Below are 19,045 nucleotides of genomic sequence, written 5' to 3'. Positions count from 1 at the left end.
AATATACTGTTACAACCTGATTTTCCATTATTTTATGTTTTTTTTTAAGATTTATTTATTTATTTATACAAGCACTGGGTATAATCAGAAGTGCGGGAGGGTGAGAAAATTCACCAGAGCCAGAGCGGGGAGCAGAGCAGGCAGAAGGACCGAAGCACACTGCTGAGAGGAGCAGCGGGCGGCAGGAGAGGTCTGCGCGCCATGCGGGACCCTCCTCTGGTGGCCGGGGAGCAGCCGGGGATCGAACTGATGCTGCAGAGGCTGCGGGCAGCTTCGCAACCCAGCGCTCAACCACTGCACCACCGGGGAGGCCCAGATTTTCCATTATTTTTAAGATGGCACCAGATCATTAAAAAAATCCCTTGTATTTATGTATAATTTTAGTAATATTATATGTGCATGTGCAACACAATTAGCTCCTCTTTAAATTTTTAACGATTTCCAATTTCTGCCTTGCAAATAATGCTAGAATAGAAAATTTCATGTTTAAATTGTTTTCTATAATTTTTTGGGGTTTCTTTTGTATAACTATCCAGAATTAAAAATATTTAATAAAGGGAATCATTTTGATTGAGTGGTCATCTAAGCATAAGGGAAACCACTGCCATGGAGAACAAATTCATTTCTTTTCACTCTATTAAGTTAATCTTGTTAGATTTATTATGCCTATCTACTTTGGAATTATTTATTCACTGTCTATTAACTACTCTGTGAACACATAGATTAATGGTAATATATTTAAGTGCCAATAAAGAATGTTTCTATAATTTCATCCTTATAAAATTTCAATTCATGTTCTGATTTTATATTATTGATGAATAGAAATTGATCATTATTTCTACTTGGTTATGAATTTAAAATTTGCCTCAGTTGCCTCAATAAACACTATTTTTTTGAAAATCATTTTATTTAATGATTCCTTCAACATGCACATACTAATATCCACTTATTTATAAAGTCATTTGGAGTTACAAAAAGTAAGAGACATGGCCCAGTGTTCCAATCGGTCCCTAACTCAAGGAGATATTAAAGATACAGAAAATGGCCACAAGCATAAAATATTAAATATACTATCAAATGAATATTTGACATAAACAATGAGTTCAATGGAAGAATATAATACAGATACTCCCTTTGGTTGAGAGATGAGGGAAATCTTCATAGCAAATGTGAGAAATAGTGTAAGGGCAAGAAAATTCAAAAAATTGACTGATATTACTCAACAAACAAGGTCTGTTCAATAGGATAGAAGCAAGTATGCAGTATGCTCAAGTGTCTAGTTGCAGTGGAAATTTCAGGTAAAAGTATTACTCCCAGGAATTTAGGTTTAACTACCTTGTGGAGGATTTAAGTAAAATGTAAAGCAGACTTGCATATTTAGCAGCAAGCGGTCAATATGTTAATAGCAAGTGGTCAGTATGTTGAGAAAAATCCTTCCAAACATACACATACACATACACACGCTGGAATGAAATGCTCTATCTGTCTGTCTATCTATCTATCTATCTATCTATCTATCTATCTATCTATCTATCTATCTATCTATCTATCTATCTATCTGAAGAGGACACATTTAGTCACATTTAGACTCCTACTGTCTCCAGAGATCTGAATTGTATTGTGACAAGTCTTGCATCCTCAGTGAAACCTTGCTTTGAGAATCAATAAACACTTTTATTGTCAATTTCTCTTCCTATTTCTGAACTTGGCTATTTTTTATTTTATTTGTCTACATATTTTAAAATGTATTTCTAAATAGGCATACATAGTATTTTTGTTATGGGTTTAGTTAAAATAATGACAAGGGGATCATATAAATCATACTCCTCTGAGGCATGCATTTGCCCTTCATGATATTTTGTGGCAAATGACAAGGCTTTGTCATTTTAATGGCTGCATACTATTTCTTTACTGCTTAGTTTTGCTCTTCATTTTATAATTTTTAATTCATGCTATAAATCTAAATGTTATTTTAATGCAATCAGAATTTTTTATACTTTGAATTATTCTTAATAAAATATACATCAAATTTACCATCTTACTCATTTGTAAATATACTGTTCAGTAGCGTTAAGTATATTTACATTGTGCAACCAATCTCCAGAACTCTTTTTGTCTAAGGAAACTAAAACTATGCACCCATTAAAAAATGGCTCCTTATTTCCCTCTCTCTTCAGTCCCTGGGATCTACTTTTCTTTTTGCCTATGAATCAAGCTATATTATACAAACCTCATATAAGTAAAAGGTGCTTTTTTTTAAAAGTCATTTAGTCATGTTCATTGTAACACAACAGCCATGTTATAGAAACAACCTAAGCACCCAAAGACAGATGAGTGACTTATGAAAACATGGGACACAGACATGATGGAACACTACTCAACTACCAATAAAAAGATTAAAATTTGCCATTTGTGATAACATACAAAATAGAGGGGATTATGCTCAGCGAACTAAGCCAGAGGGAGAAAGACAAATATTAGATAATTTCACTTGTATAATATAGAGAAACAAAAGAAAGGAACTGATGAAATTAAACCAAAACAAAACCTAGAAAGATGATTGCAAAATTGAACCTATTGGAGGGGAGGTTGAGGTTGGAATATTGTGTAGCTATGTGAGAGCTCTAGTGGTGGGTGTAGTGCGATGTTGTGCATCTAAGGGGGTGTGAACCTGTTGCCCTGATTCATATATAGCCCTGTAAACCAGTTATCTCAATAAAAAATAAACTAGTTCATTGAAAAAAATTAAAGAATAGAAATCAATATTTTTCCTTTAGATGGAGGAAGTCCAAATGGTTTTTAATAGTTTTTATGTTTTGAATTATTTGACAATGTTCTTTATTCACACCTTTATTTTTATGCTATTTATTGTTTCCTTTAATTTTGGTCTGTTAGTCATATTGTTTATATTTTATCTTTTGTAATTATTAGGGTATTAAACTTATCTTTATTAGTTTTGAGGGTATCTTTTGTTTCTTTTTAATAGACATGTACCTGAACATATAATTTTGGAATGAAACAATGATATCTACATTTTTCTAAACTAAGTAGTAATTAATTACCAATAATGACTAGGTAAAAAATTCTATTATTTGAAATTTTAATTTGGGACATGGGAAAGATTTTTATTGCATATTTTTAACATTTAAACATATTTATATATCTTTTTTTAAATTCTTTGTCCCTTATGTTTAACTCACAAAAGTTTTTTGCAATATCTTAAAACAGGAACCCAAGTTTCGTCATATTTATAAATATTATGAACTTAAACTTATTTGATTTCAAATCTTAAAGCAGCACTTACAGTGTGACTTCCAGTTTTTATTTTATTTTTGCTTTGCTATGTATTTCTTATGATATAAAGTTGTACTTTATAGATAACATTATTTTTTTAATCTTTGCAAAATGTCATTGCTCAATGTGATCATCATTAGTGAAAACTTACTTGAATTAATAATTTTTAGTCAAAATATTTATCCCTAAGAACATGCAAACTCTGTCTTCTTATTTTTTATTTCATTAAGGAGAACTATATGCTGTATATATTTTATAGTCAACATTAATATTTTGTTTCTAGATATTTACCAATTTTATCTTTACCATTAATTAAATGTTATCAAATATAACTAAATCTACATCTATTTAAACAATTTTTACTCACTGAAGCTAATATTCTATTAGGGTTGTGACTTATATCCTTTTATTAAAATTAATATTTTCTTCAATACATCTCAAAGGTTTTTCATAAACACATTTTTAACTTAGATCTCTAACCTGACTGATGTAGTTTCTTAGAGAGCGAACAAGCTACCTGAAAATAACACGGACCTGCCACTTAGAAGTTATGCAATGTGATCAAATTGCTTAATACCATTTAGTTTGTTTAGTCTATAACTATGTCTAATAATATTTACCAGCCCAGATTTTATGAAAAGAAAAGTCCATACATAACAATGGGGACATCGAAGGCATCTAGTAAATATCTGCTATTTTAAAATCTTTCATTGTTCAAATAATTCTAGTAACTAAGAATGAAAATAATATACATATATCGTGTTATGTGTGTGTATATATATATATATATATATATATATATATATATATATATAGGTATCTACCTGTGTGTCTATCATCTATTGTGAAAATATTTTCTACTAGTGACATACAGAATTTTTATTGATCCTTTAATTCTACTCCAAACACATATAAAATTGTTTTCAAACTTTTAATGGCTGGTGTACATACGTTTAATGCATATTGTACTTTGTAATTTTTAATTCACTTATAATGAAGAATAAGCCTCAAAATGCTGTGAAAATTATGACTAGCATAATAGCAGCAAAATGTACATGGTGTTAAAATTCACTAAACATTTCCTAATTGATGCATAAAACAATATGGCAAAATTTCAAATTGTTTCTATTTTTTATATGTCCTTCTATAATGATACTAAATAATAACTCCATGTGGTCAATAACTAAGATTTTACAATGCTTATACAGATTTTTACCTTTAATACAGCACTTATCCAATTGTTTCCAGGCATGAACCATTTCTGAAGCTTTTACTACTCAAAATAATAACACTATGGCATTGGCATTAGGTTTCATCAATAAATGCAATGGAAACTCAAATATTAGTATTGACATGAATTATGTTATATATGTTATAGTTCCATGGGATGCATGAACAGAGCTTTGATTTTTCCACTTCAGAATTTCAATATTGCTGTAGATGGTGGAAAACTCCTTTTATGTTTAATTTGTCCCACAGCATCCCTTCATATTTGTATTCTTAAATAATACACACATAACCACTTCAACCTAACCAGATTTTGTTTTTTTAACTGCTTAAAAGATCCCTAACACAAAATCTGGTTAGGTTGAAGTGTAAAATGTTTCACTATATAGTGCCATTCTCTTAAAAATGTAAATGTATATATTTAAAAAATAATTTATATTATTTCATGAATAATATTTAAATGATAATGGTTTTTAGAAGCTGCTATCATAATACTTTCAGGTGGCAACCTAGAAATTAATCTGTACTTCGTTCATCCATTCAACAAACAATATTAATCCAGGCATTTATTCTTTTATTATTTATTTATTTTAAGATTTATTTATTTATACAAGCACTGGGTACAGTCAGAAGCGCGGGAGGGTGAGAGAATTGAGCGGGGAGCAGAGCAGGCAGAGGGACCGAAGTACACTGCTGAGGGGAGCAGCGGGCGGCAGGAGAGGTCTGCGCGCCATGTGGGACCCTCCTCTGGTGGCAGGGGAGCAGCTGGGGATCGAACCGATGCTGCAGAGGCTGCGGGCAGCTTTGCAACCCAGCGCTCAACCGCTGCGCCACCAGGGAGGCCCCAGGCATTTATTCTTAACACATGTAATGGGCTAAGCACATATCTTGGATTAATTAATGTTTTTTACAAATGAAAACCTTTGAGAGACACATTGAATATTTTTTGCCATAAAGCTGGTAGACAAAAAGTAGCTGAATTTGTCCAAATACTGTAACTCCAAAGCCCAGTTCAAACAGGCTGTTAGACTTTTTCCCCAAGTACAGTGATTTGATTGCTTTTTAAAAGTATTCCAAAATTAAGATGAAAATATATTCCCCTGATCTCAAAATAGGGTAAACTCTGGCAGGGGCTCCTTAGATATTAGAGCTGCTTAAGCTGAGGGAGTTATCTGAAATCATTGTACACTCAAGAGAGATTCCCTGGCAGAGAGTTCTTTTAAGCCTCAAACTGCATATTTTTGTGATCAGTCCATTAGTGTTGTGTGCAAACATTTTCTCCCAATCGGTGGGATGTCTCTTTGCTTTGGTTGCTGTCTCTTTTGCTGTACAGAAGCTCTTTAATTTGATGTAGTTCCAGCTGTTTATTTTGCCTTAACTATCACTGATTTGGGTGATGTGTCTTTAAAGATGTTACTGAGGTGTATGTAATGAAGTGTTTCGCCTGTATTTCCTTCTATATATATTATGGTTTCAGGTCTTAAATCTAGTTCTTTAATCACAGAAACATTAATTCAAAAGGGCACCTGCACCCCTGTGTTTATAGCAGCTCTATTTACAATAGGTAAGCTATGGAAACAACTCAACTTCCCAAAAATGACTGGATCAAGAAGATGTGTTACATATACACAATGGAATATTACTCAGCAGTCAAAAAAAGATAAACTAATGCAATTTGCAGCAACATGGATGGAGCTGGAAGGGATCATGCTCAGTGAAATAAGCCAGAAAGAAAAAGAAAAATACCAGATGGTCTCACTCATAGCAGGAATTTAGAAAACCTAAATAAGGGACCAGGAAAAAGACTAATTATGATAAAGTAAAAATCAAAATTACCAAGCAACTGTAAACCAAAGACACACTACAGGGGTGGGAGGAGAGGGAGTAGGATCAAAACAAAAGGTGGTGGGAATTGTATGGGACTATAACCAAAATGAAAATGCATACATTGTGCAAAAATGAAAAATGATGTAAAATATATAAAATTAAAATAATAATAATAATAATAATAATAATAAAACTGCAACTGACCCCTCAGCTGTAGCCTGGTTCTGATCTTAGTAGACTTTGGAAGCAGAGAGCTTCCCTAGAGTCTGGCAAGAGCAGAGCAACAGGGGAGTTATTCATTTCGGACACAATTTTGGGACCAGGTGGCTGCAGGCTCAGTAGTAGTAGGCTGCCTAGGGCCTGCCAAACCCAAACGGGTCTGGGGCTAGTGTTCCCTGGGACTATGGCAGTTGGCTAAAGCCAGGTGAAGGGGGGTGGTTGTGTCCCAGGGGTTGTACTGACTGTGGGAAATCATCAGGTGGTAATTGCATTTGCTAACTTCTCCCAGCAAGTTACATATTTTTCTGGGAAGTATGAACACTAGCAGTTACTCTGGGCTGGTAGGGCATATAGGTTGGAGGATTGACTGGAAACGTCAAAAATCTCTGATGGCAGAAGGACTCAGAGATTGTCCTTCAACCCTGCACCTGATCTGATTTCAGGTAGTGTGGCCCCAATATTATTATTGGCACTTCTCAGTAAAGAGGAGCCTAGGAAAGGCACTTAACAGAGTCTCCACTGAAGGACAGACTGCACCTCCTTTTTGGAGCTCATATTGAGGTTTTAGTTTCAACAAATAAAAGTTCTTCCACTACATACATGCTCCCTTCAATAATCTTTGCTCACTCAAGTCCTATTGTTTTCCACAGCACAGCTCCTCAACTCTCCACATCTCCCTCTCCAGTGAAGTTTCCAGGTGATGGGCCACCCAACAGGGGAATGGACCCTTCAGTCCCCAAAGGGAAGCTCCTTAACCCTGATGTCTGTCTGACCTTGGGCCTGGTACCCCAACATCATTGCTTGAGGGACTGTATGTCAGGGTTGTCTACCATTCTTTTTTTATGATTTCTATCACTTTTCTTGTGGAGATGTTGATCTTGAAATCCTCAGTTCCTTCCAAAGACATTTGGTCCCATATAGGTGCAGGTTTTTATACATCTCAACCTCATCTCTTGTCCCTCTCTCTTTATTCAAGTTGTTCCCGAAGTAATATTAGTAATACTTTTATGCACCATTCACTGTCTCCTTCAATAATTATCCTCACAAACTTATTATTTCAATGATTATAAATGAATTATAATATAATAATTCCACAGGCAACCTATTAATGATACTTATTTTATATTTTTTCTGACAGTAAAATTAATATGTGCTCATTGAATATTTCTAAGGAGTATTGAGAAAAATTACCTGTATGTCTGCTACCACAATATAACTTCTATAATATCTCAGATACATATTATTTCAAAATGCCCAAACCAGAATTTGTTCTCTCTTCCTTTATTTCCCTTTACACAAAAAAGGTTTTTAATCTTCTCATAGCTGCTAAAGGAAGACATTAGAAAATATCCCAAATCTCTAATCTTTACTCATCCTTAGCATTGAATTAATCATTAATTTCTATAGATATACTAAATATATCAAATTTATTTGACAAAATTCAATGTTTTACCCTGGTCTATTAGTAATGCCTATGCTAAAGTAAAATGAAGAGCAGAATATATTTTTTATTCTGAAAAATGTTTCTTCAGATATTTATAATTCTTGCTTTGAACTATGGCTTATTTGCTCATTTCATTAACACTGAAAATAGTTGACACTACTAGCATACTGAGTAGTAATACTTAACAGATGAAATATCAACATTTTAATGATGAATATATTTTAAAATATGGTGTCATATTTATTTTATATATTTAGGGAGATGTTACTGGTGGAGATTTAAAAATTAGTCACATTAACAGAATAAAAGAGAAAACAAATAATTAGTTCAAGAGAGTCAGAGCATTTTGACAAATGCCTATTTTGCACTAGAATAAAAGTCCTTTAAACACTTAGAAATAAATCTAATGAAGATACTGTATGATCTTTACATAGAATGTTGTAGAATATTTTAAAGGATATTAAAGAAGACCTTAATAAATAAAGACATGATATCCATGTCAATATTTGTCAAAACTCTGTATTATTAAATATCAATTTTTCTTAAATTGATTTAGAGATTCAATTAAATGCCAGCAGCTTTTTTGATGGAATAAAAAATAAAACTGATATTTACATTTGCACGTAAAAATAAAGCCATCAATCTTGAAGAAAGAATATGCATCATAAAATATCAAATAAATCAGTAGTAATCATGACAGTGTCACCAATACATAAGATGAAAGAGAATGGTGGAACAAAAGTTACAGGGCTCAGAAATGATGCAATATTAGATAGATACATACATAAATAGATACATAGATACTTAGAACTGTGGTGAAATAGTACATTATTTGTAGTTGGTGTTGAGTCAATTGATTAGATATATGAAAAAGAATAATTAACTTTTTTTTTTCTTTTTGCATAGAAGAACTGGGGTGTAGGCCAGAAGTGCGGGGGTCGAAAGGATTCACCAGGGACAGAGTGGGAAGCAGAGCCCGTGGAATTACTGAAAGACACTGTTCAGGGGAGTAGAAGACAAGACAGAACAAGTCTGCTGTGCCATACATGGGTTAGCTCTCTGGTTGGGGATCAAACTCAGGCCATTGTGGTGATACCACTGAGACTTAACCCCCAGGCAACCAGGGATACCCCAATGTGATCTTTTCTTTATACTATTTTGACTATATACTCCAGAGGAATTATTGATCTAAAGGTGAAAATTTGAACACTTAGAGTTCTAGAACAAGAAACATCTCATTGACTACAGAGGTAAATACCTCCATATTTATAAGACAGTCAAAATCTGGGCCTTCCCTGGTGGCGAAGGCAGTTCAGCGCATCGCTGTGAAGCTGTCTGCAGCGCCAGTTCGATCCCAGCCAGCCGGGGAGAAGCCCACATGGTGAGGGAGACCGCTCCTGTCTCGCCCGCTACTCCCCTCAGCAGCGTGTTTCATCAGTCTGCCTGTTCTGTTCCACGCTCTGTCTCCGGTGAATCCTCTCACCCTCCCCCACATCTGGCCTGCGCCCGGATTCTTGTATGCATGAATAAATAAATCTTTAAAAAAAATTAAAAAAAAGATAGTCAAAATCCAAAAATTACTAACCTTAAGGAAAGGATTGATACATTGGACTACATGAAGTATTGAGTACTTCTGAAATGAGTGAGAAAATATAACTAAAAATACCAGATGGTTTCACTAGTGAATTCTACAAAACTTTTCAAAGAAGACTAGTTGATCCTTCTAAAATCCTCTAAAGAAGGGGCTTCTCCGGTGGTGCAGAGGGTTGAGCGCAGCGTTGTGAAGCTGTCCGCAGCCTCTGCAGCACCAGTTCCATCCTGGCCCGCCAACAGACCTCTCCTGTCTTGCCCGCTACTCCCCTCAGCAGTGTATTTCAGTCCTTCTGCCTGTTTTTTTTTTTTTTTTTTTTTTTTTTTTTTTTATAGAGGCATGTTTTTTATTTATTTATTTGTTTGTTTCTTTGTTTATACATGCACTGGGTACAGTAAGAAGCGCGGGAGTGTGAGAGAATTCACTAGAGCCAGAGCAGGGAGCAGAGCAGGCAGAAGAACCAAAGTACACTGCTGAGGGGAGCAGCGGGCGGCAGGAGAGGTCTGCGCGCCATGTGGGACCCTCCTCTGGTGGCCGGGGAGCAGCCGGGGATCGAACCGGCGCCGCAGAGGTCGCCGGCAGCTTCGTAACCCAGCGCTCAACCGCTGCGCCACCGGGGAGGCCCCTTTCTGCCTGTTTTGCTCCTGCTCTGTCTCTGGTGAATCCTCTCACCCCCCACACCTCTGGCCTGTACCCCAGTTCTTGTATGCATAAATAAACAAGTCTTAAAAAAAATTAAAACAAAGAGAGGGATGGGAAAAGAAAGAAGCAAAGGAAAGGGGAGGGGTGTGGAGCAGTGGGAGGGGACAATATTCCATCCTAGGTATCAGAATAATTAACATCATTAAGATTGTTTTATTATCTCAGATTTAAAACACATTAGAAAACATTCTATGCAAATACAGATATTTTGATCATGATCTGGAGTCTCTTTTCTAGGTAAAATTTTATTTCCATGTAAAATGTGAAAACACTAAACACAAATGTTCAGATAGTATTGGCATTAAGTCTAATTAGCATAAAACTATTCAGCCAACAAAAAAGTAATAAAGTTTTTATGAAGGTGCCCAAATTAAACTTTATATTCATTCAATGTCTCACACATTCATAAAATGATCATATTTCTTCTGCTGAACTTCAGTAATAAAAAAAAGAACAAGCTAAAAATATCAAGTTGTTAATGATCTTTATTTAGTAATTCAGACATCACATTGGAAACCTAACAGAATATAGATTCCAAACATTAGCGCATGTGCACAAAATCTTTTTCAAAGACAAAAGACAAAGTAAAAATTTTCTTTCTTATCATAGATGAGTCTGTGGTAAAAGGGAAATAAATATATATATGCAAATATATATGCAGTAAATGGTATGTTTTAAATACTGTTTGTTTGGTTTTTTTTTAAGATTTATTTATTTATTTATACAAGCACTGGGTACAGTCAGAAGCGCGGGAGGGTGAGAGAATTCACCAGAGCCAGAGCGGAGAGCAGAGCAGGCAGAAGGACCGAAGTACATTGCTGAGGGGAGCAGCGGGTGGCAGGAGAGGTCTGCGCGCCATGTGGGACCCTTCTGGCAGCGGCCGGGGATTAAACCGGTGCTGCAGAGGCTGCGGGCAGCTTCGCAGCCCAGAGCTCAACCACTGCGCCACCAGGGGAGGCCCTAAATACTGTTTTTTTAAAAAAATTTTCTTCCATAATTCAAAGAAATTCTTGAAGAGATTAATATTATCTGTTCTTGAAGTAGGCTCTGAAGTTTAAGATCGTCCCCAGGACCATGAAACTATGAGAGTTATTCTACTCTAGGTCTGTTACGATTAAAATTCCGTGTAATAAATATTTCAATATTTTTATTTTTAAACTTTTTTTTAATATTTATTTCTTTATGGATACAAGAAGTGGGATGTAGGTGAGAGGTGAGGGGATGAGAGTATTCATCAGACAGAGCGGAGAGCAAAACAGAGGGATCCACTGAAATCACTGCTGAGGGGAGCAGAGGGAGAGACAGGAGAGGTCTGCTGCGCCATGAGGGTTAGCTCCCTCGCTGGCTGGGGATCGAACTCATGCTGCTGTGGCTGTGGATAATAGTGCTGAGACTTAACCCCTTGTGCCAACAGGTAGGCCCAAAATTTCAATAATTTTAAATGTCTAAATATTTTGGGAATTTTGCATTTCTTGCTATTTTTGTTATCAAAACTCTATACCTGATATATAATCAGGTATCCCTTCACAACAGAGATAGATTTTGAGAAATACATTGTTAGGATATTTCATTATTGTGCAAATGTCACAGAATATACTTATAAAAATCTTCATGGTATATGTAGCCCCTTGGCAATACTACAGAGCCTGTGGCTCCTAGGCCACACATTTGTATACTCTGTTACTGTCCTGAATACCCTTGGCAATAGCAATGCAAAGGAATTGATATGTCTAAATATATTCTGACATTAAAAGGTACTGAAAAAATACTATACAAAAGATAAAAAAATGGTATTATACAAAAGATAAAAAATAAATTCAGGTCTCTACCATGAATGGAACTTGGAGGACTAGAAGCTCCTCTGGGTGAATTAGTGGGTGAGTGGTGAGTGAATTTGAAGGCCTAGGACATTTCTGTGCACTACTGTAGACTTATAAACACTGTATACTTAAGGTACACTAATTGATATGAAAATTATTTTCTTCAATAATAAATTAGCAATGGCTTACTGTAACTTTTTTCCTTTATAAAAGTTTACAATTTTTTCTGACTTTTGACTCTAGTAATAACATAGCTAGAAACATAAATACATTGTGGTTGTACAAAATATTTTTGCCTTATACTTATATATATTGTTGTTCTATAAGCTTTTTTCCATTTTTAATTTCCTAATTTATCTTTCATATTTTAAACTTTTTATTAAAAACCAAGACACAAATACATATATTAGCTTAGGGATGCTATGACATCTGACATTTGACATCTGACATCTGACATTTGATGACTCTGACAGCACCAGCATCACTGTTTTTGCCCTGTGCATCTTGTCCCACTAGAGTGTCTTCAGGGGCAATTGTTTTCCTTTAATGCTGGCTTCTATTGGAACACAATCTGAAGCACTTCTCTGGCTCTTCCTGAGGGGATGTCAATTATTTTACAAACATGTTCATGGTAATTTGCTTGATTTATTTATTTTGTTTTTTGGCCATAGATTTGCCTGTAATCAGAGAATGCACCATGACCATTTCTATTAATGAAAACCTTTTGGTATTGTAGGCCCATGTTTTCAAAGTTTTTAAAGAAACTTGTTGATAAGAGTTTGGCAAAAGTTTCTGCCAAATCTTTCAGTGTGAATTTTCTTTCATGTCCTTTTTTTCGCTGCAGAAATTTTATTTTCTCTTGTCTCTTCTTCAGCTACATGTTTATATTCCAGTTCCAAAAACTCTTCATTAGTTAATTCCTCAGGAACAACCTCAAGGAGTTCCTCAATATCATCCTCATTCACACCCAGTTAAAAGTTGCATCCCATCTCAATTACAGCCTCATTGTTTTATGCAACCTCCTCATCCTCGGCAAATCCTTTGAATTCATGATATAATATCTTGAGTATCTCCTTTAAGAATAATGCTTATATACTCCTTGGCCACACCACTCCAAACCCAAGCAAGTTTTTTGATGTACTTATAGAGGTAATCATTCCAGAATTGCATGAGCGCCTGGCTTAGTTGTAACAACAGCCAGGGATTAGGTCCTCCTCCTGTAATAAGACTGAAAAACTGCTATAATTCCCTAATCCATTGGTTGGATCAAAGATATGGCATTTGAGAGGGGAAAACCACTTTAATATTAGGTTAAAAAGATCCCCAATTATAAAAGGATGTCTGGGGCCTCCCTGTCGGTTGAGCACAGTGCTCTGAAGCTGCCGCAGCCTCTGAAGCACCAGTTCGATCCCCACTGGTCTCAGAGCAATCCACATGGTGAGCAGACCTCTCCTGTCTCACCCACTGCTCCCCTCAGCAGTGTATTTCATCAGTCTGCCTGTTCTGTTCCCCGCTCTGTCTCTGGTGAATCCTCTCAACCTCCCGTGCATCTGGCCTGTACCTCGGCTCTTGTATAAATAAAATAAATAAATAAATAAATCTTAAAAAAAGGGCTGATTTTCTATTTCACTGGCATTGCAATTCAAGAGGCTGTCAATAAAGAGGGAATGGATTATCCATGACTGTTATTTTTATTTTTGGCTCCATAATACACTAGTAGTGTGTGCTTACTGACATGCTTGAACCCCTTTGGGCATCTTACAATGGGTATCTTAAGGTGTTAATTTGTAGTCTGCAACACTGCCCCCAATCCTGTCCTTTACAGACTTTTAAGATTTTTAAGCTGGCATTGACTTAGCCTCCTTATGGATGAAAATTCTTTCAGATATCCATTTTCAGAATAAGAAGTTTTCATCCATATTGAAGATTTGCTTTGTTGAGCAAATTTTCCACTACAATGAGCTTATGTAGCATTTCCAAAAGTTTTCCAGCTTCCTTTGTATCAACACTACAGACTCATCACTCGTAGACAATCCAATCACTTTCACATTATGCAATGATATACCCTTCTTGAGTTGTTTAACAACCTAAAGTTAACAGCAAATTTAACATCAAAGGTTAGCCTAGGCTTTTTTTTTTTTTTTTCCCAACATCACTGGCAAATAATCTTTTTGCTTTTGGTCATTGTTATACTTGGGCTGAGAGGGATACATGTCTGTGTCTAATCACTCATTAATCCAGGTCATTAGAAATCCTTCAACATCTGATATAGGCCATTTTCAAATTTTTGCTATTTTTAATTGTTTTCAAAGAAATGAATCCTTTAACAGTTTCTGTCACCTTGTTCTTTGTACCTATGATAGAATAGATACCTATGAGAGAATAGACACTTATGATAGAATAGATTTGTACCTATGATAGAATAGGACGTGCCTGACTATTGACCAATAACCATAGCTGGTTCTTTACTTTCATAATCTTTAATCACTTAAAAATTTTGTTCCCACGTTAATGACACAATGTGGCCCCTTATTGGACATCAGTAGTGGATTTTGTAAGCTCAGGGACCATGATGAACAAAACAAGAACAGACTGAATCAAGCACAAGGCGAAATGCACCATCAAGAAATTTGGAAAACAGGAGATTGTGATGTCACTGTCTATGTCAAATGCTATGATGCTGCAATCACTAAACAACAAGAATTTTGGGACCATCGTTGTATTTGTGGTCCAATATTAAGCAAAATTTTATGTGGCACATGACTAAATTTCCTACATATTGGGTTAATTTGTTGATTCTTGCATTCATCAAATGAACTAGACAATTGGTAAATTAGAGCTATCATATCCATACCAACATATGAAAAGTACCTTTTACACCCAATACAAAATGAGAACATAGGTGATTGTGTAATCAAAACAAAAAGGAAAACAAATTGGGAAAGCTTAAGGTAATATACTAAAGTTATACTTTTGCTAACTAAAATAAATAATTTTTCTTTGATTAAATCTCAACAATGAGAAAAGCATTAATATGTATATGATGCTTGTATTTTTTAATATATTTATTCAAATATCACAAATTTATGTAAATAAAGATAAAAAAATCTTCTAATCTTTTCATGGTTAAGCAAGAGAAGGTCTCAAAAGAGTGAAAGGTACTCAGAAATAAAATCAATAAATTTATTCCAAGTTTTTGCTCTTTTACCTTCAATCAAGGCTTAATTTTCTGAAGTTTACATCATTTCTTTTTTAAAATTTTTACTTTGTAATTCAACCACTTGGGAAGAAAGGTCTTGCATTGTCAGGCACACAAAAAAAGCTTACCCATATATTGATAGTTTCGAAATAATACTTTATAAGCTTCCTGGTATATAATTCTATGTTAAATATGTATTATGTCTGAGTTCATATTGTAGCTTTCAGTCTAGTCTATAACATGTAGCCCATTTCCTTTACTTCCCTACACATCTAGCCAGTAGGATAGGAAAGCCTGTATTGTTTAAGGGTAAAAACTCAGGAATTTCTTATTATGAGATAATTTAGAAAATCCCAGAACAAGCAAAAATTGGAAATGTGAGTTGCAGCAAGAATCAAGGAACGGTATGGGCTTCCATGGTGGCACAAGTGGTTAAGTCTCAGCACTATGAAGCTGTCCGCAGCCACTGCAGCATGAGTTCCATCCCCCACCAGGGGGCTACCCACATGGTGCAGCAGACCTCTCCTGACTCTCCTGCTGCTCCCCTCAGCAGTGTATTTCCGTCAATCTGCCTGTCCTATTCCCCACTCTGTCTCTGGTGAATCCTCTCATCCCTGCACCCCTGGCTTACAGCCCAGCTCTTGTATGCATAAATAAATAAATCTTTAAAAAAAAAAAAAACTAAAGAAAAGGTGTATTTTCTTGACCAAGATTCTGGTCCTGTTTTGATAATTCTAAGACTAGTAACTTTAAAAAATTGTGCAATAGCACCTTTGGATGTATGGTTACTGAGCCTTCATAGTCTGTGAAAATTGCTGAATAAATGCACAAGAAGGAACAGGCAAGGAAAAACATAGAAGATACCATGTGGTCAGTGGTAGACTGATTATTATTTAACAGCGGACTTTCTGGAGAATAAAACATTGATTTGTAGAATGCCAGCTTCTATGGTATAAATACTCCCACTATAGACAATTTCCTATTACCAACATGAGGTATATTAACAGGGAATTTGAATGAGAGGCCCCAAAACAGAACATTTAAATCAGTGCAAGCACAGCAGTGCACATAGTAATTCCACAGGAACTGGTGAGAAATAGAAAGTTTTAGAGTGTTCTTTATGGTTCCTCTCAGACATATTTTGCAGATATTTGTGTAAAGAAAACATGGTTGAACAGTTTGGCTGTTCAGGTCACTGTAATTTGTCCAAAATCTATAACTGGACTCTGGACAACATTTTAGTTACAGTTGATATTGCTTGATATGAAATGTAGTTTGAAGTGTTTTGATCCTATCTTTTAAAACTTCAAATCCTGTCAGTTCTATTTTCTAAATGCATCTTGGATCCTTCCTACTGTCTGCTCATTAGTTCAACTTTATGTCCCGAGTACTATCCATTCTACTGGGAATATAATGATGAAAAAGACAGACAAGGTTCCTGCCCTTATCATTTCTTGCTTCAGCAATGACAAACCTTCTGATTTGTTTCACAGAATCTAGTATCTTCATTCCATTTTAACACTCTGGTCAGACTGATTTTTTTCCAGACTACAAAAATGATGACCTCATTCTCCCAATGATATTCCACAAACACCACTCAAAATTAACCCCTGCCTATTTCATTATCAAACTTGTTCCTGCTCTTCACTACTAGAGCAATGCCTGTATCTTGCCACTTTTTAAACAGATGATAAATCCAGTATCCTTGCCTTTACGCATAATGCAGATTCTGCCTGAAATGTCCTGTTTCACTGCTCTTTGTAGTTCAAGAACCATCCAAAAGATAACCTCCCCATACAGCTTTCTCTTTTCCCAGAAAATGTTAGTGACTCCATTTCCTAGTCCTACATTCTCAGAGTACCCTCAGCAAGCAGGTATTTGTTCTCATTGCAAAAGGTCACCACATTTGGCTCTACAGTGTGTGCTGCACAGACTCAGGGGACTCCATTCACATAAAGTCTGTGTTAGGATGAAAGGAATGATAATCGTAACCTATAGTGCCCCCTGAAGCTTTGCAATATGGCAACCCTGATATTGTATTGTCCCACAAAATGTGAAATCACCATGGAAAGAAAGTCTATCTTGTCCATTATAAAACCTGCCTATAGTACTGCTTGGACCTGAATTTTTTGAAATGACTCACTGAATACAAGGGAGTGTTTTTGCCCACCATTTAAATGAATATGCCCTCTCAATGATTTCACCACTCAATGCTAAACAGATTGATGTACAAATATTCTACAATCCACCTCATGCAAACTCTTATTTTCAGTTGTTAAAAATGACCATTTTTAAAGTTGGTTGCAGTTTATTGGTGCTTTATTAACTCTCACATATCTCTAGGTTCCTATAATTGTCATGTTGTTAAACTAATCTTTGTACTTAGAAGATTTTCATGTAGCCACAGACAATAGTCACTGATGAAGCGTTGATTCCCAATTAATTAGTACAGCAAAAGGTTTTGCTTTTAACTCTGCCCCTTCAGCAAATTGTGATGTGACACATATTTGCATTTACTCAGAACAGCTGGTTTTCATGAAAAGAACACTTGCCCTCTGAATAGTCTAAAGAAAATGCAGAATGGTTTCATCCTTAAAAGAAGAAAACCATGGTGCAAAGCAGGTGGCTTAAATGTATTATGGACAAATAGTATTTTCCATTCATATTATCTTGAGAAAATTTTTTTAAGAAGCTTTCCCTTGTTCAACAGTTGAAAACCCCATAATAAAAGATAAATATCATGCAAAATCCTGCAATGCCATATTACATTATTCTTTGAGATGCTAATTTTTACAGAATATATTAAGACCATTCTAGACTGCTTTATCAGATAATCATTCTAATCAAGGCTATTAATCTGTTCTGGTTAGAAAAAAGCATCTCATGGTAGTTTAATGAATATTCATTCAACAGTGAGTTTAAATCTGACTTGAAGACATGTATGACACATATAAATTAAATCCATAGACTTTTTTGAGCACTGACTCATAATTTTCAGCATTTTATATAAAATTAACAATTTTTCTCAGATATGGTTTGTATTATGGTTTTATTTCCACTAAACTTGAACCTGAGATTTTACCATTATCATTTCATTGAACCATATCATTTCAAAAAACATTTAGATACAAGTAAAATGATGTGTGGGTGTGAAAATATGTTTCTACTGAAAATGAGCTAAAAATATCTTTGGAGATGTATAATTTTCTAAGGCTTTAAACAGAAATCACAGAATGATTTGGCATTTCATCCTAATGATACATATCATCATCACACCAATACATTTTTTCATATGTTACCATCATTTTTCAATATATTTGGGCAGTTTTAATATTAGTAACATTATGCTCCAATTAAATACAATGTTTAAACATTACAAACTTGGGGCCTCCCTGGTGGTGCAATGGGTTAAGCACAACAATGTGAAGCTATCCACAGGTCCTGTAATATGAGTTCGATCCTCAGTTGACCAGGAAGCTACCAACATGGCGTAGCAGACCTCTCCTGTCTCACCCACTGCTCCCCTCTGCAGTGTATTTCAGTCAGTGTGCCTATTCTGTTCCCCAGTCTATCTCTGGCAGATATTCTCACCCCCCCCTCCAGAAACCTCTGGCCTGTACCCCAGTTCTTATATGCATAAATAAATAAATCTTTAAAAAAATAAATATTACTAATTTGTTGTATATGCCATATACATATACAAAATATATAATACAGAAAAT

This window comes from Talpa occidentalis, unplaced genomic scaffold, assembly GCF_014898055.3.
Source record: "Talpa occidentalis isolate TD23 unplaced genomic scaffold, MPIMG_talOcc4v2.1, whole genome shotgun sequence".
In the NCBI taxonomy this organism is placed as follows: Eukaryota; Metazoa; Chordata; class Mammalia; order Eulipotyphla; family Talpidae; genus Talpa; species Talpa occidentalis.
This window is presented reverse-complemented; position numbering follows the sequence as displayed.